The following is a 21,270-nucleotide window of genomic DNA, read 5'->3' as shown; positions in this document are numbered from 1 at the left end:
TATATGTATATTATATGGTGTGCGGTGTATCCCTGACCGTGGCCGCAGGTTAGCGCCGCCGATTTACGCGTGCACACTGTATAATATAATAATAATATTATATTATGTACCTTATTACACACACGTCATACTGCACATGTTTCAATAAAAAAGAAGTTGTCATATAGTGCAAATAGTTTTACATTTCACATTTTACATTATTAATAAGCTACAGATTGATGACTTCAATTATAGAGATATTGTGGTACAATTCACCCTCCCCAATATGTATAAAATGTAAAACACTCCACTTAAGGATTCAAAACGCACCAGGTTATGCACCTGAATGGTGTAGGTTATGCAGGTATATACTGCAAGTGCAGTTGATCGCGTAATGATTATGCGTCGTAAGCAAATCGTACGTATTATATATTAAATTATTTCTAAGTTATTGGCCATTCGATTAAAAATTAATTTTAGAGAATTTGAACGTCCCTCTCCTGACCACCCCCACTGATGCAAATTCTAACATAGTTTCGTGCTGTTCACGTGTCCATAATTATTTTCGCGTGTGTACGCGCGATGAACGCTTTTATTGCGCAGACCGTACGAAAAGATAAGAACATTATTATTTAAGTTATACCTACAATAAAAAAAAATTAAAAAACTACTTTGTATTTCCGAAATCGTCTGAAAATCGTTCAGCGATTGAGGATCGAGTTTGGTACCTGACAGTATATTATAATAGATCTGCACACGCTACAAATTATAATGAATACCGGCGTGACTATAAATATGATAATGTACGACGCGTATATGCGATACTGTATAGGTAGAGCTATTTTTTTTCGACGGAAATCGTGATAAATAAATCTCCACGAAGCTTTTCGCCCACTACATTTATTTTTATATTTTATATTATAATATTATAGTGGCACAGTGCGCAGTACCTACCCATATAACTTTATAATAATCTTCGTGTGTTGCAATCTCGTCCGCCGGTCGTAATGTCATCGATCAGTCGCGGGTGCGGTCCCGTATAATATTATACCCATATATATATATATATATGTATATATATTATATTACAGATACAATTAAAAAATAAATCTCCCCGTCACCGTCACCGCGCCTCCACCAAACGGGGCACACCTATTGTTTAGTGCGTTGCACTATACAGGGTGCAGTATAACTTATAATATAACTAGTATTGATTATAATTAATGGTACTAGGTAGGTATGATCGGAATTTTCAAATCAGAAATACCCGTGGACTTGACTGTATCAATACGAAATCAAACTTTGCACACTCGCTACACTACATTTTTTAATTTTAATATTGTGTATAGATATATTATTTCACGTGCTCGAATATTGTGTCTAATATGAACCAATTATTTAATATACACCAATACTAATTCTAGTGGGTATTACTCACCAAAAGTCTTATAATATATTGTATAAATAGCATTAAACATTTATTTAACTTCAACAATATGATGAGAGATTTTTGAATTTTGTCCCTCCCCTAAAATTTTACCTAAAGACGCCCGCGGATGTGCATAGGTCCCCTTGAAGAAAAAGAACCATACAGTACAACATATATATATATATTTAACAGAGCGTGTAAAATGTACAAACGATAGGTTTAACCTGTAAGACGTTAATATGTATGCAGGTACCATATTATTATTATTATGCTTTGGCGTCGTGCTGCAGCTAAGCTCGTGCTTCCATCTGCCGGCAGACACGCAATGCGCCGCCGCCGCCACCGTGTGCGTATATTGATTACGTCACGATTCGCGATGGCGGCGGCGTCCCCGGGGCGGCTCTTTCGTGATAATAATATCAAAACCCCCACCACGCCACACACACCTCTCGCCGAGCAGCCCTCCCCTAAAGGCATTATTGTCGTCATCATTACGGCGGTGGCGGCGACGAGCGAAATTATTACTATTATTCGACGAGAAAAATCGGAAAAAAAAAATAACCATCGCTCGTCGTCGTCGTCTTCGTCGTTGTCATTGTTCGCATTCGGTTTTTTTTTATCTTTTCTCACCGTCTCTGTCTATGTCTCTCTCTTTCCGGAGCATAAAAAAAGCATTAACGCTATTTTTGTGTGCGCGAATATAATATATCTAATAGTCATAGGTATAAGAGGTATATATTATATAGGTACACGAAGGTATGTGTAGGTACTCGCGCACGCGCGTTTCGAGCATAATATATATTATATATAATACCTATATATATGCAATATGTATATACGTACATGTCGTCGTATAATATAATAATATGAATTCTGCGTTATACGATTTAATACACGATGCCGTTTACACGTGCCCACCTGGCGCCATAAATATATATCTCGTATATAATAATAATATATACCTACCTATATGTATATATAATGGTGTTGCAGTGCTCGCCGGAGCTTTCTCGTCGTCCGTTCACGTCCGCTGTTGTACATAATATTCTACACATCTATAATATCATATTATGTAGAGTTGATGCGAGCGGCGGCGCTGCGGTGATGGCGGAGTGGTCGCACGAACGATTGCGCGTCGAATCGATAATGTCCAGAGATGTGTTTTTGTCGCTTACTTGCAGCCTACCTATAATTATATGTATATAAATATAATATTATATCGTAGTCTATTATTAGTACATTATTATCATGTGCGCAATTCGTATAGATACATCGCGCCGCCGTATTATACATCGTACCTGTATGGTAGTCGATGTATTTTCTATACCTGCCATGGCACTGTTGTCTCGACGACGACGTCGCGCGCCGCGGCCTGTCCGAAGACGATAATAATAATAATAATATAGTGACGACTAATCACTATATACGCGGAATGCTCTCGCGGCGGCGGCTGCGTCGTCGACGGACGACGGTTAATTAAAATCAAAAACGCGACCGCGGTCTATTGTATTTGGTATGTGATATGTGAAGAGTAAACCCAACTTATACCTAGGTATAATAATTATATGACTATACCGCATTGCAACACTGCTTATAATAGTTTCTAAAAGTTGTACTACACACATAGAAAAGTGTAGTAGTTTTAACACGCCAACATGTTAATGTAATACACATTTGCACGTCGTTTTTCGCTCAAAGCGAAATTTCAGTTGATTTTACTACATTTTGTTGTTATAATATTGAATTTATTGTAAATGCTTGATTTGTTATGCCCAAACTATATTAAGGGGTAGATACAACAATAGCAGTATTCAAAATAACTATGTAATTAATCTCAATGACAATTATAACAAATGTAAAAATAACTCAAGTTATGGGTTATTCTAATTTCACGTATTTTCAAAATAACATGATTAAAATAAATTAATTTTAACAAATATTTTTAAGTTATATTGACTCCATTTGTAATAAGTGTGATTTTCAGCAATTTGTAGAACTAACACGGTTCAGTAGATATATTCACTCCATTAAATGCCAATAAATTTGATATAACATACATTTTTTAGTTATATTAACTCCATATGCATTCAGAGTAATTTATAAAAATTATGTTGAAATAACACAATTCAAAATGAATATTGACTTCATTAAATGCCAATTAAACTTACCTATTATTGATGCATATATGCATGTATTTATTTCTACTACTGTGCCACACGATCATGATTTATTAATTTATTATAAAATTTTCATCATAATATAATATATAGAAAACACCATATAAACAATATTATAGAAAACACATATGGAAACAAAATTTTGATTATGGTGTATGCACTTGCATGTATATGTTCATAAGATGTAAAAGGTAAATGATTTAACTCACTGATTAGGTATAATTGAGTTTTATTTAATGTAACAAAAATACATAAGTAATTTACATAAATGAAATAAATATAATAATGTAACATGTATATAATAAATTATAAAATAAACAATTAAATAATAATAAACTATATAATAATATTTGATATAATATGTTGAAATCGATTAGTATTTTTTTTACTCGCACGCTGTTATTTAATATCATATACTTATAAATTATAATAAAGTCATTACATATTAAAGCGCTGTTGTCTCGCCGGAAAGGACGTCACCGCGGCCTTTCCGTAAAGGTGCGGCCCCACTGGGAGCGATTCTGCGATTCTGCGTTTCGAGCGTTTCTGCGATTAATCGCCGAATATCAAACTATTTTGTTCTTTCAGCGATTACCGCGCGTGTAAAGCTACACGCGACACGCGGCACGCGCTCAGTGGGGCCACTACATATGAGTTACATACTTTTGTTAAAATCGCTAAAATGCAAAATCGCTACACGCTATCGTAAAAACGCAAATCGCTCCCAGTGGGGCCGCAGCTTAAACGATGGCGGCGATTACGCGAGATTCTCTCGCGGTCGTGGTGGTGTCTGTCGGTCATTAAAAATTTAAAACCCTAACAAAATATTAAGTAAGTTTATAGAGAGTTAATTTAAAGGTAGAGGTAAGGTAAAGGTATTATATTTATTTATTTATACCACAGCAGCTAGCACAACTGCCGAGTTTCTATTATAATTAGTGTTGAAATCGATTACTATTATTGTTTTTTATTTCTGCTTAATTTTGCAGTCGTCTGCACCGAAACTCACGCGCGCATATACCGCGTAATTATTTGATATATATCGTATAATCGCACGCACAGTTGAAACATTGTAATTTATAATATTATATACACGTATTACTATTGCTATACCGTTTTTCCACCTCCCTAATCTACACACATAGCTATAGTGCACGACCGCGTGTTTATTTATTATTTTTTACTGCACCAGCATAACTACATTGATTTTTCAGTGAAAAAAAAAACACTAGAAGTCTAAAACACACGAATATAATATCCGTATGGCACGAATTCGTCAAAACAGTATTTTTCAATTCCATCACTTTTTTTTTATATGGATGTGGTAAAACTCCCTGTACAGTATTTATTTATTCATTCATTTTTGTTTAACTGCAGATGTAGGGCACCCATATATTATACGGATGAATATACTGCAAATTCAATACAAAGTGCATCAGGCGAAAAATATGCTACAAAAGATTTTCATGATTCTGCTTTTCACGATAGTATTGAACAATGAAAATGATCTTCTTCTAAGAACGGTATAAAAATTTAAAATAGATAAAATTATTATATTTACTATAAGTTTAATGAATTTAAAATTTAAACAGTTTTTAGACGTATTATTATTATTATTGTTTTTTTTATAACTTTAAAGCCTCAACAACTAAGGTTATTAGCTTGATTAGACATATTATATAATATACTTTATTGTATAGGTACAATAGGTACCAACCAATTACCAATAATTGAAAATAATACATATATATATATATATATCAATTAGTTCTTATAGTGGCGCTACACCGAGTGTATAGGAATATTTAGTTGCAGATGTCTGCAGTGAAACCTTTGTATCTATATGTTAATAAATTTATTAAAACGACGTTAACTATATTTCGAATGACAATGTAGAAATTGTACAGAAATTATTAAACAATTATAATTTAGATTTATTAAATTCTACAAGTTGTTTTACGGTTAGGTATACTTCCTAACGAGTGTCTAAAACGTTATGGATAAAAAAAAAACTTATCCGTAAGTATGTAAATTAAATTAAATTTGCATGAAAATATAATAATAATATTAATTTAGGACAAAAATTAGTTTTAACACTATTATTTTAACATTTCTTCGGATATAATCTGAATCTTAATTTTTATGATACATCTAGTACAATCTACGATTTAACTTATAACTAATATTTTTTAATGTAAGAATAATATGAATTTAACTATATCTAATATATTATATTGCACTTATGCTGGGTGGTTGATATTTTCTTTATATTATTCTCTATATTTAGTTTATTGAAGACGAGAATTTAAATTTGTTTAAGTTTCCATAAGTTTTGTGTTTGTTATATTAATGGTTTACACGAGATTATCTAATATAGTGCGCTATGGAAATATCTTGTTATGATGATGGATGGGAAAAAGTTAATTTTTTTGATATTTGTTTAAAACATTTTATGGATTTTGTCGTGTAATATACACCACTAAATTATGCAGGTTAGATTTTATTAAAAATTTAAAAACTCAACAGCTATAGGTACTTCGTTTCCAATCATGTATTTGTTTTAACTTTTTGGGATGGAAAAATCTATTGTCATATCAGGTATTTAATCTACAACACATACAATTATTATTTTACGTTAGGTACTGTTAAAAAGAGCATATACGCGTCATATACATTCATTATGTTTATTGCTTATAATATATTATTATATTTAATATTTAAATATCATATTAGTGTATATTAGACGCGGCATTCCTGCAGCGGTTCCGTGTTTATAATAGAAGGTCAGAGGCGTTGATTCAAAGATGCAAATGACTATGAGCAGTTCGTCGTCCGAACGCCACCCTCTCGAAGAAGAAAACCGTATTTAGGGATCGTCAAAATATGACCCTCAAGGTGCAGGAGGGAAATACGACAAAAAAAGCTACCCCCTTCTCCTCCGACGAGCTGACTTGGACTGCTGAATATGCATGAGCGTCTCCCCATGTATATACATCCTGCTCCGCCAAACGCACACCCGCCGATGACATCACCGCATCTTTTTCCCTAACATTTTGCTTATATATATATATATATATGTATATCCTATATATGGTGGTTTATATCCTCGTTCGTTTATATACATATACACATTATTTGTGTGCGTATGTGCGCATAGTATATATACACGTGTGTGTGTAAAGCTATTTCAAAGCATAAAAAACCGCTGTCATGGCAAATCCGAAAGCATAAAAAAAACTACGTGGCAAAAACCTATCGTTTTTGGTATGTGATGTGCATTGCGCCGTGCTTCTATATATAATATGTGCGCGCCAAACGACATTTCTTCAGTGATTATTCTTCGATGATAAAAAATAAAAATATGTTACTCCTCGACGACGTTTACATCTAATTTTCCGTTAAACTGCTAATCGGATTTTAATCAAAACGAACAAATTTAAATTCAAAACGTACCTATATATTGAATATTATATAGGAAACCGGAACGGCTGGTTTATAGAAATATGTTTATCGGATAGAAAAAACTCGTACCGTTATTAATACATATATATATATATGCGCTATATACGACTTACTATATATACAAATATATTATACATTTACTTGCTGAATTTTTTTTTAGTAAAAAAAATCGGAAAAATCTAAATGTTTTTTTACGTCCTTGTCGAGTTTTAGAATGTTAAAATATATTATATTGACATGTAGTATTGCCTGTACCACTCTACGCGCGTACACTGCAGACACCAGTGTAACTTATAATATATAATAATATGTGTTGAGCTATTGATGATTATTATAATATTATATTTGAAAAAATCAAAGTTACAAATTAGAATAATATATGAAAGTATAACGTTTTAGTATATTATATTATTATCTACGACGATGACTTAACGGTATCTACCTATATTTATATTATGTATTTGCCGACAGCATTGGTGATGTGTATATTTTTATATTATATATATATATATATATATTTTGTAATTCGCACAATAAATATTTATCGGAAATTCGTATTAAAAGATTCGGCGTTTGATTTAATGATGTGAGGATCTAAATCCATTGCTATTATATTATTATGTAGGTATAGGTATGTGCGTGTGGATAGTGAAAATAATAATAAGAAGAAACCATAATACGTCATAAATATTATTATAAGAAGTTTACACGCGTAGAATCGAATTACCATAATTGCTGTTGAATTATGAATGCGTATAATATGTACACACCATATACTATATATATATTAGGTATATGTATATACTGCCGAAGCTGTGATATTATATATAAGCACATCTATAATATCGTCTTCGTTGCAAATTATATTATGAAGAAACCGCTTGGACTTTTTCCGCCAACACCCCAAGAAAGTACGACTCGTCCGACTCGCAGAGAAGATTTAATATATATTATACACGCCTATGCTCACTTAAATAATATTTTAATGGAGAGAAAAGACCCTATCCTCCTCCCTGCATTTTTGCTCGTGCTGTGGTGTCTCCCTTAAATTGACTGTTGCACAATATTAAAAAAAATCTATATTACGTTATTCTGAGTCTGAACTGATCTTTTGTTCATAGTTGCCCGTGACAAATTAAACACATACCAGTGGACTTACTGCCCTTAAAATCCGTTAAATTTAAATTTCACACAGATTCTTAACATGATATATTATATAGTTACATTTCTGGGTCGTATATAATTGACCATATACATACTACTGGTCTAAAATCTTATCCAAACTTGATAAAAGTTTTATTTTCTTTAACCAAGGCTTTCACACATTAAGATATTGCCTAATATGGGTAAAGGTGGGTATTAACTATAGTTTAATTGACAAATTGACAGTTAAAATAACTTAACTTTTCTCAGTCGCTTTAAAAATAATCCACCAAGTTAAAAACTTTTTGAAATTTTTCACTTATACCTACGTAAATGTTAATATAAAATAAAAATAATCCAATACTATATGATTATGATGCAAACGTTCTTTTTATTTATCTTAATAAAATAATTTTGGATATTGATATATTTTATTAGATTATATGTAGATGATAGACTCCACAGTCATTATTTATATGTGACTTACATACTAATTGGAAAAAAAATTAATCGACCTTTTTTAAACTGAGTTCAGTTGATATTTTCCTCCATATATTAACTTTTAACTATTTAGTTAAATTTATAATTTGTTAACTTTTGGGTTAGTTATATTGTTTTCACTATAACTCGCCCACCTTTGCATATGCATATAAGCGATGTTATGTTTTAATTGCATCGTATTATTTTCAATCAATGCGTGTAGTATAGACGGCATATAAATATAGGTACAATAAAGGTAGATAATGGTGTTACGTCCTGCAGCGATGATACCACGGGTAGTGGTGGGATGATACCTAACCTAACCTAACCATCACGGCCGTTTATTGTTAGACGATGTTTTTATAACCGATACTTTCATAACGTTGCATAATCTGCAAGTGCTTTGTTTTATATTTTAGTCGACGCTGGGCAAAAACTGTTCGACAACATTTGTTTATCCGACGGGTTTCCGCAGCGGCGGCGACAAAAGTTTTACAACGCTGCAGCACACCCGTCACCACCGCAGCAGCGGCAGCAACGGCCACTGAACGTATGTGATGTGATCAATGATGCGTGTCTAAACGGTACACGCTGCGGTGCTAAATAACTCTTTTCTACACCCCCCGAAACACACACACACACGCGCGCGCGTTTGACCGAACTGCTTGGCACTTCCTACCCCCCCCCCCCTGTCTAAATCGTGATGTATACATGCAGTATGATTTTATTTTTCCTACGCTTTGCACGACGGCTTCCGTTTACACGAGCGCGTGCATACAGTTTTAGTATATCATATCGTGTTATACAGTCGACTCGGCCGTTATTATTATTATTATTTTCGTCCGCGGGAGAACTTTGACCGCGGTAGCGGGCGGCGACCGTTTTTACCCGGCTGTCATTTACGCGGTGATTAATGGGCGCCGGTCGGTCGGCGGCCTAACAACGACGCGCGTTGACCCGATGGGGCGTCGATAATGATCAATGATCGTTCACATTATACGCTCATACGTTGTCGAGCCGCCGACGGGAGCGCGGTACCGTGAAATTCCTCATGCCGGGCCACCTGAACTCCTTGTGTCACGCGGGCCACGCAGAAAATCGAGTGTCGGACCAATCCAAATTGCGACCGTAGGTATACACACACAAGTATAGTACCTATAGTGCAATTATAACGAATCGATGTCTCCGGTGAAATTTCTTCACTTTGACACATCATCGAAAAACATAATTATTTTTATTTTTCGCAGTTTGTATGCCTATACCTACTTGTAAAATAATCACTAGACGGTCAGACCTGCACAGAATATAACCAGAATGAGAGACACTTTTCGAGTTCGACATATTATAATGCCGGGGTTCTTACGTAGATCTGCAACACCTGTTGGAAAAGAGTAAATTAGCGCTGCCGGCTGGAGGATGACTTATTCCCATTATTCTATTTTTCTAGCGAGACTGTATAATATTATTATGCTTTCCGAACAGAGGCAATCATCACCCTCTATCCCAACAAACTTGTAATGACGTGTACGCATTATTTGAGACACATCTATCTGATATCGTTTGTGTGCAGCGTGTGCGTAAATATTAGCAATAATACTGCAGTGTGACTAGGATATAAGAATTGCTCATTTTTTACTGTAGGTACTTCCAAAAATTGTATTTTTAACTCTAAATTTTATTCGTTATAGTTTTCCATCAAAATGATATTAATACCATTATAATATATACGAGTATGATCGTAGTAGATGAGGTACCTGCAGAAAACCGGCCACAATATATATACACGCACTTACACACACTCAAAAAACAATATTATATTATTGTACTACTCGTATATCAATATTATAAATATACATGTACAGTACCGTGTTATATGTATATGTCATATGTAATAGGACGAAGTTTTTTTACTTTTCCGGTGCGAAATAATACATACAGCGAAGTCCAAAACCGCCGCTGTAACGATTCAATTTGTTGACATATATTATGAGAGTGCACTGCATGTGAAGTATGTCACACGATATCATAATATTATCATTTTTTACGATGAGTGTGTAAATGCCATTCAAATGATGCACCACATCGCGATGAGTATGGGGAGCCATGAATATAATATGAATATAATATTTAACCTGTAGAACAGTGATGGTGAGAAGCTAGTCTTTTGGTCGGGGGAGAGGATGATGGAGTCGTCGAAAAAGATAAATAAATCAGCCATAACGGCAGTATAATATCGTCTCATATTTAGACGATAACAATAATTCACCAGAAACAAACAAATCGTAAATTAATAACCAATAATGGTGACGACGAGTCTGCGGCGGTGTATATGATGGGAATATTGAATAATATAACTCTTGGAATAATAATATGTTCAAACTACTTCACAGACTTTGCTCATTGCTAAGATCCAACTTTTCTGTCGAATGGTTTTTGAATTTTTATGAGCTATACAAACATAAATAAAATCGGCATTCGGGTGACAATCAATAAAAAACTTAAAACAAAAATTGTTTTCTATAACTAATGATGGTCACCCCATAGGCAAAATAAACAAAACGAAATATTCGATTTTCAAGAGTCAAAACGAAGTCTATCCGTGAACCACTCGATATAGCAGCCAACATAGTGGCTGAAAAACGAATCAAATATCTAACATTCTCCTATAATAGTCTCAAAGAATATCTGTGCAACATTCGGTGCCAACTGCAATTTTGTTTGAGTTTATAGCGTCCTGCAGTCTGCAATAAACTCCATTTCCATATACATAATACAATATACATATACAAAGGTATATTAATATATATATCATTACAATCAAATAAATGTCATTTAAGTATATATTGTTATAAAACCTGCAAATAATAATTCGTCGGTATTCTATATATAGACGAGCAGCGTCGTCTCATTGTCCCATATATATATATATATATATATATGTATACGATGGCTTTGCCACTGCAGCTGTATAATATATATAGAATATCGCGATCGGTTCCAACGTAAGTACCTATATATACTGCACCAGTTCCCCGCGAGTGCCCACGGCTCCTACCCGGTACATATAATATATACATACATATAGCCCGCGGGAAATTGACAAAAATTGCACAATTAGCGAGGGTGTCTTTAATGCGCGCGGCCGATCGACGGCGGGTGGCCCGGGTGGTTTTTTATTATTATTATTTTTTTATTTCATTCGATTTCGTCGCCGTGTCCTGCCACCGCCACAGGGGTGGTGTGTTTAACCCGAGGCCATCATCCCTCGACCGGAATCGTTACAAAGAGCTGGCCCCGACTAATATTATATATATATATCGTGTCTGTGCTGTGTAGGGAGTAAAAAAAAAATGAATAAATTACGTCGTATATAATATTGTATTATATACAGTGTGATGTACACTATATGCGATTACGTCGACCGACGACACACAGACGACGACGTTGGTCAATCACCTAAAGCAATTATCATTAATTTGCCATTTTCTCTCCGTGTTATATATATAATATATATATAGTGTCGTTCAGCCGCACCCCGAGCTCGGCCGTCGTCGCCCCGCAGGGCCATCGATCCTCAGGCCATATAATATTATATATATAATATACTTATAATCATATATGTGATGACATATATAATATTGTACACGAAATGCGATTAATCGACGCCCGCTGCAGCAGTGTTGCAGTAACCGTAACCCCGCGGTAATCATTATCGTATAGCGCTTCGGATTTTTCCACCCCCTCCGCAGCGTTGCCCCAAACCTGCGCGCGAGCGACAAACGGTTTTTAATTCGTTCACGTAACTGCTGCGCTGCAGCCGAGACGTTTGCCAGAGAGAGTCGGCCCGAGTCGTAAGGTATTATAATATGGTAACTGTTTTTCGGTTTTGGGAGTTTTTTTGTGAATAAAAATAAACGCGTCGTATATTATGATAAATAAGTTTATTCTCCATAGTGAAATCGATAATACCTAATTGAAAATCGTATGAAACGCGTACAGTACAACACATCGTACCCATTTTATAAGATATTCTTTATCGTCAAATACAAATCTATAATCCATATGTATGTATATATATATATATCTTTTGTACTTGTGAAAACGTTTATATAGGTACACACAATAGGACGTAATAATCTATTCGATTATGGAAATTAATTGAACTTCCGCACTCCGACGCCGCGCCATCTCCCTAGCTCTGTTTCGCGGAAACTTGATAACCCAAAAATATGTGTAGGATGGGTGGGTACAAAGGAAAATTATAATAACAATAGTATTATGGCGTGTTTCGGTGTATTTTAATATATATATATATGTTCGAAAATTTGTCTGTATATAATACAACTCTCGACGCGCCGTTCAGGCATTGATGTTCTGTTGGCCCTCGGGGCCCGTATAGTTTAATTTAGTACGACTTAAAGCCGTGTACGTATATAGTGCTGCAGTAGTGTGGGAGTGCAGGGATATACGAGCTTGGTCGAGAGCACTTTGAAAGTTTAACGCTTATAAATAAAAAAAAAAATCCACATAACTTCAACACCCATTTCCCCATATTCCGAGTGAATATATTTTCTGGGAATTGCGCGCAGCACACACATAAACACGGGAAAAAAACTTGTTAAGCCCATTTTTCAAGTTTTATTAAAGGTGTGTTCTGCTGCATCGATGTATAATAAAACCTTTATTTCGTTACAAGTTTACCGCCTATATAGCCGTTACTTACCTATATGCACATACACATATACATGTTATGTACAGGTATATATATATATTTGTGTACATACACCTACACGCATCGTTTATGACTTGGTTTTTAAAGCGTTCATTTTTATGTACATTGTAATTTAATATAATATTATCTACTCCTTCGCACGTAAGATTTGTTGGATAAACTGTCTTGGATCACGGAGATTCGCCATTTCCGTATTTTTTTTTCTTCCAAGTATACAAAATATCGAATGCAATATGATAATACCTACGTATAGTTTTTCGGACGCAAAACGAACGCACAATGGCAAATGAAACATTTTTATGTGATATTTAACTCGCATTATTATACGCGTAAGGTTACAGTTAAGACTTTATTTAATCTGAATAACATATTTTTTTAGTTGTTCGTTAATTTATTATTAAAATCGTTTGGCGCGCGTAATTTAATTTGTATTATAACTTACTATGATAATGGATACGAACAAATATAAAATTATGTAATATGTATAACACGTTATAGTGCGCATGTCACAAGGTCTTAAAAGCCAAACGCCGCGCCGTCGCAGGAGAAGAAGAAAAAAAATGTATAACGCATAATATTATTTAAAAAAGTAAAAATAGGTACTATTTATAGTGTTATTATTTAATACGTATACCTAATGCCAAGCGTGAACCGAAAAATTTTACTTTTAGGAAAATATAATTTAATCGAAAATAATTCATTAATTATACACTCGACGCATCTATATTTTGTTCGGAGATTTGGACGTTTAATTAACTCAAATCACACATTATTATTAGGGCCCGGATTTCAATACAAAGTGCATATTGTTTTATTTTTTTGACTATCTTTGACAACATTTTCCGAGCACATAATTCGTTTCGTGTAACGATTGTTTTAAACCTAAACATTTTATTTTGCATATTTTGACGTTTTTTCATTTTTGGACCATCCTTAGCATTACTGGGTCATTTTGTTGGTGATAATGAATATTTATTCAATTTAATATACCAATTAAGCCTATTAAAAATATTATCCAAAGATAAATATAATTGTTTGCTTATTATTTGTTTTAGTTTAATAGGTTAATCGGGTTTTTCCATACACATTGTCAATTTTTATTTACCGATTAAATTTTTATCGCATATTACCTAATTATTGACCGTCGAACGTCTCCCGTACTAGGACGAAGAACAAATAATTGGTCAGTTCGTGTTACACCGCGGTCGTATCAAGTACCTATATATTATTTTCATTTTATGTCGGTAATTTTAAAAGCGTTAGATGATAATGTCCAAAATAAAATCTTCTACTTCATCTCGCTTATGTGACTATGTATATGCGCGTAAACGAATTCGGAAGAGACGTCTTTACAACAGATGAGACTATTTTACTCTGAACAATTTATAATATTTGAGTCGCTGATGAAAAAAAAAATGTCCATTCAGCAACACATACCTACTATCAAGAGAAAAGCATATTATTACTTCATTAACATCGACGAAAAAAGAAAAGAAAAGCCACAACAACTTTTAAGTGACGTATTAGGCAATGATAATAGTTTGTTCAACGTAATAATAATAATAATAACTTATTCATAAATTCTAAATTAAAATATCGAGTTAAATAATAATGATAAAAAAAAATATATGGCATTTTTAAGGGCATTCTTGGCTATTTTTCAGAGCATATCTGTATGGCTTTTTTAAGGGCATTTAAATCCGGGCCCTAATTATTGTATACTCAAATCGGACATCGCGGGCAAACGAGCTGCTGCAGATGGAAACAAAATGGTCGTGTAATGTAATAACAATATACATCGCACATAGCCGCCTTTGCCGTCCATTATATTGTTATCATTATTATTGATGTACAATATAACGCGTCTGCTGCAGGTAGGTACATGCACGTGCATAATGACATCACGCATTGTATTATGCACATTATTTAGTGCGTCCGGTAAATAATTGCACTCTCCTTCTTTCTTCATTATCCTGCAGGCATGCGATGCATAATCCGATTGTGTTGACGGACCGAATACGCGTCTGTCGTCGGTCACGCAAAGAGTTCATCGGAAAACCACATCGAATCGGTGTCATTTTTTTTTTTGTATCCTTTCCCTCCCTCTGCCCCGCCGTCACACACACTCACTCTCTCTCTCTCTCTCTCGATTTATTCCGTTTGTTATTTCGTAGACTCTTCTACGTTTATATAGGTATATATGTACCAGCAGTAACCGCGTCTCCCCCTCCTACTCCTCAACCCTACATAATAATATATCATATATCCTGCAGGCTCGTCGCCGTCGCCATATAGTCCACACGTAATCCTTACAGTGGAGCAGGGCACTTTTTCTGTCTGTCTGTCTGTCTCTCTCTCCCGGAACGCCAACTCACTCGCCGCTCGTTCACTCTAAATCCATTTCCGTATTATCTCATTTGAATACCACTGTCCCCTAACGCGTGCGCACGCACACACACACACATATTTATATATAAACACATATCGATCGAAAGAGGGACGACTTTAATTCACTCTGTCACCCCATTCCCGTCGCTGTCGTCGTCGACGTCGTCGTCGGTTCGGTTTTTTTTTCATTTTTTTTTTTTTTTTATTCCTCGTTTGGTTTTCCCGTACACGAATATATTGCGCGCGCGTGTGTATAAACTCACCAAAGTCACGGTGGCGACCCAGTCGGCGGGCGGGTGGGTGGTTACGTGCATGCGTGTGTACGTGTTTTTATTATACCAATAAAGCTCGTCACGGAAGGGTTTAGAGGGTCCACCGCGCCACCTCGTCCTGCCGCCGATGCTGGGGAACAATGGTATCGAAAGGAAAATTAATTTCTCTTTAAGCCCGCACACATATTATATGAAACGGCGGCGGTACGCGTAATGAGAGAGGGTCGCGCGCGACCGATAAAGTCATGCGTGTGCGTGCCAGTGTGCAAACAATGCCCAAACGGTTTGGTGCCTATAAAAGGGTTTATCGTTCGCTGTCGTCGGGCATAATCGGAATTTATATAAAATGTACTCTGCCGCGGTCCCGTCACCACTGCAAACCGAGGCCACTGTCCTTATCCGTTTATAATAAATATATATTATACGTTATGTGTAGGTGCCTATACCGCGAGGTCGCCACTGCCACTGCGGGCGTATCAGTTATTTCGTTTGCGTAAATATCGCAGCTAAAAAGTGTACATTTTTATCATGATGCGTCCTACCTATGTATAAAAAATCAAAACAAAAAAAAGTCACAAGTCAATGCGGCTCTTTTATACGCGATTTTGGGTACAGTTGATGAAATCAGATTTTATTACGTTTCAAGCTGTGTGTAAATATCTCTTAATCTAGTTAATCTAGGTCGTATTTATTCGTGTATTTTGAATATAACGTTATTCTATATTTTTTCTTTTATTCGTATGTACTTACGATTTCCTTAGAACATCACTAAACTGTATTTTATTCATATTTATAACATACGTATACTTAGAAACTATATATACTTTGTATCTTTAAATCTAAGTTTTATAGGTACAAAATATATGGATATAAGATGTATTTTATTAATAATTGTATCCACAGATTATAATATCGCCCCTCTCCCCTCCTTAATTTTACTACATTCTTCTGCTCGAAAAAGTAAATTTTAATTGTAAACCAATTATAAATAAAAGTTGTAAGCAAGAATTGTAAAATATTATACTGCAGTGTAATATTACACATGTCATATGGATAAATTATAACATTATTTACTGTCAGACTTAAATAAACTTATACTTTAAGACTTTAGGTAGGTAGCAGTTTTAGGGATTTTAATGATTTTCAATATCCATTCGAATGATAATGCCTATATTACGTGCCTTAATAAATAAAATTGTACTTGACCAAACCACTTGGAATACTATGGCATGGAGTTTCCATCAACGTGTAGGTAATTCATAATTATACCTATATATATTGTTCATGGTGTTCTTAGTGTACTTATCTATTCAACATCATCACTGGGTGACCTACCCAACTCACCCACCCACCCTTGAATTTTACAAGAGGCGGTTGCTCCAAAAAATATCCTTCGCCACGCCGCTGTATCATATAATAACCTATCATCATAATCTAATAACGTCAGTCTATCTCCAACACAAGCTTTGCTTAAAGGAAATAGTTAATCGAAAATATCATCTTCAATAATAACTCAAGTACCTACCTACGTTTTGTTTTTCGATCAATAAAAAAAATAAGTAAATACACATAATTGGTAGTGATTTTCTCGGCGTCTTTATATACGTACGCGTCTATAAGAGGCACTACGTAAAAAATGTGATTAAAAAATTTGCTCAGCTTCCGCAGCGTTACATTACGGCCGTGTAAATATTATATTACTATACATTATTTACCGGTCGAATCTGCAATAATATAAAAATTATTATTATTGATCATAAACATCGCAGCTGCTGCGCGGTTAGGTCGCGTACGAATTCGAAAATGACTTAATCGATTGTATGGTCGATTTGCATATTATACGTAATCGGTGTATAAAATACAGGTACAATGTGCATACTTATAATCGTAGTCGTAGGTAGGTACCTATTATAGTTGTTGCAATAACTGATTGCGTTTATAATTATTTTAAACAAATTCGATCTCGTCGTCTATACCTATTATATATTATGTATATATATATATATACACACGCATTTCATTACGCAGATTGATTTTTAACGAACTTTTCTTGCAATTATTATTATTACCGCATTATATATTATGACGTCTTATACGAGCGGCGGAGAAGACGAACCGGGTGAATATATTATTATTTTAATATACATTTCGTAAATCGTGTATATTATTATACTATGTTAATTATTGTTGTTTTTTACTCAATACATTTACAAGAAATACAAACGTTGTACTCATAATGTATACAACTATCAACACATAATATAAGGTATGATATATATATATAAACACAGGGTGATTGATTTATCAAACAACACTCATTATTTAAAAAAAGTATTTACTTTTTTCAAAATATTTTTTTACATAGTTTCAAGTTGTTAAAAAACCAACTTTTTTATTAAAAAATTATATTTTTAAATATTTTTTATCCTTATCATTTTTAAGTTTTTTACTTTTTTGAATGACAACATAGAGTTTTAATTTCATATTCCAAAGCAGAATATTTTTCCAAGTATTTTGATTCGTAAAAATCGAATGTAGGACGAGTAGTTTATGAGTTATAACTGTTATAAGTATATTTAAAGTTTAGACAAGCGGAGTAGTGGACAAACATTTTGCCAATCAAAACTTTAAATACTTATAACTCGTAAACTACTAGCCCTAAATTCGATTTTTATGAATCAAAATACTTAGAAAAATATTCAAAAAAGTAAAAAACTTAAAAAACGATAATGATAAAAAATATAATTTTTTATATAAACGTTGATTTTTTAACAACTTTAAACCGTGTAAAAATATTTTGAAAAAAGTAAATACTTTTTTAAATAATGAGTGTTGTTTGATAAAAGAATCGCTCTGTATACTGTGATTGATTGAACGTTTTAACAGTGCGTCAGTGTGCGTATATATTGTAATAATTGTGCACCATAATATTATGTAAAATAACATAATAATAATAATATGGATCGCGTATTGCATATAACACTGTATGCGTACCTAGTACCTACATAGTGTTGTGATTTAGAATGATATTATCGGTTTGCAAAAATAAAAACTTTTAATGAGACGTATGATGAATTCGAATTTTCATTTTCATTTTTAAATAGGTACCTATCACTTATCCGCACTATTATTTTAATCTAGCGAAACGGACTTGAATTATTATTAGATAATATTGTTCTGCAGATGACATACCGCGATGACGATGATTCAATATCCGCACTTAAATATCGGTTATTTATTGCTGTACGAAATACTATCACTAGATATAGATAATAATATCCTACACTGTTGGCTAGGAATGTCTTATAAAAAAAAAAATTTAAAAAAAATTATTATATGATATACATAATTAGGTACCGCCTGTCATTTTTGCGAACTAATCGTCTTCGTAAATAATTACCAAAACCCGTTATTTTTCATCATCTGCATTTTATGCATTTATAATAATAACATCGAACGCGCCCTGTGCAAACATTTGAGTTTTAAATTACCGCAGAATTATTATATTAAGTGTATTATAAAAATATATACTGCAATGTTAGGGCTAATGTGTTTGATATCGCGTTACCGAATATTACAAAAGGTAATAATAACAAATACAACAATAAAACACGACATACGACCTACCACAAAAAATCTCGTATGATGATCATTAATAATTTCACGGTATAATATTATATTATGTACTATACTACTATTACAGACTAATATTATTATTGTGTTGTATTGTATACATACCGTCGTGCTCGCCTACACGGATTTATTGTCAATAAATTGACAACGTCATTATTAATAAATAAATAAATAAAAAAAGGTCTCGGTTGACGTTGTGAAGTGTATTAATCATCGCGGGCAAGACGTTTCAATTACCTATATAGGCACTGTTCCGCAGTAATTTGTTTTTTTCTCTCGCCGCACACATAATCGTACATTATTATATACAAGTCGTATTGTTAGTATACTATTATACTCTCCGCGACTAGTGATGAGTAGGTCGTAGGTGCCCAACTTTTTAATATTCCTGATACACCGACACGGTGTGTTAACTCAAGTCTGATGATATATAATTGAATGAATGACATCTGACGTCGAAATTATTTTACATGACGCGCCTTTTTTTTTCTTATTCTGATTATTTTTACGACATAACAATAAAATTTAAGTATAGGCGCCCATAACAAAGCTGCAGGATAATAATATAATTTAGTGTGTTTCAGTGGCGTAATTTGGCTATGTTTGTTGGGGGGGGGGGGATAAAATGTTTTAACATTTTACCTATACCCCCCCCCCCATAAAAAAATCAAAAGTATTTATTATAAGCACCTTTCAGAATTCAGAGCAATATATTTATGTATACATGAGACAAAATAATCTGATAATCGTCGAGCGACGTCGATCCACGATAAAATAATACTTTACTTCTCGGGGTTTATTTTTGTACCACTACACAATGCATCAACAAACTCAAAACATACACAAAACATATTGCAATAGTGATACTTATAAACTTGCGTGGCTGCATTTAAAACGAACTAAGTACGAAGTATTTATGTACAACTAGCATAAAGGATTTGTTTTTTTTTGTATTATTTCTATAAAGTATAAAACATAGACTATTTATAATAATATTAATTCACCGAGGTATTTGATTTCAATATATATATAAAATAATAATAATAATAATATTAGATAAAGAAGTACATAGCTGAATGTAGTTAACCAGTCTTAAAAAAAAAAGGTCATGGGGGGGGGGATTCGACACCCAAATCCCCCCCCCCCCCCGTAATTACGCCACTGGTGTGTTTTCAAGCCAAAATCAAAACTGATATTATACTGATAATCACCGTAGCTGATAGATATGTAGTGGATGCGGGTACGGTGGTGTGCCATAAAATCAAAAAGGTGTTCATATAATATTATATAATATTGATTTATTTTATTTTGATTCTATACAATTTTGAGAGGACATGAAATAAAATTATATTTTAAGTCAGTATACCAATACATTTCGGTGCTTAAATTTTAGGACATTTTTTTATTAATACACATTTTTATAAAAGTATATTATGCTATAGCTATAACGTATAATAATATTATAATAGTAATTTATTTAATTGTAATTATATATTATGTATGTGTATTATTAGGTATAACTTACACATATTGTTAATATCGATGTCCATTGAATATATATATATATTTTTTATT

General features: G+C 33.6%; 1 long non-coding RNA gene across 1 annotated transcript in view; it reads right to left on the bottom strand.

The window, feature by feature from the left end:
• LOC149054254 (uncharacterized) overlaps window positions 1-21,270 on the bottom strand; it is a 229,629-nt gene that overhangs the window by 174,739 nt on the left and 33,620 nt on the right. Inside the window, exon 2 of the long non-coding RNA XR_016192297.1 lies at window positions 2,375-2,594. This is a non-coding gene — a long non-coding RNA (uncharacterized LOC149054254). The remainder of the gene's footprint in view (window positions 1-2,374; window positions 2,595-21,270) is intronic.

Source organism: Diuraphis noxia, unplaced genomic scaffold, assembly GCF_037042655.1.
Source record: "Diuraphis noxia isolate RWA-SAM2 unplaced genomic scaffold, SU_Dnox_SAM2 contig0009, whole genome shotgun sequence".
NCBI classification, from domain to species: Eukaryota; Metazoa; Arthropoda; class Insecta; order Hemiptera; family Aphididae; genus Diuraphis; species Diuraphis noxia.
The sequence above is the reverse complement of the archived record's forward strand: the minus strand, read 5'-3'. Positions and strand labels throughout refer to the sequence as shown.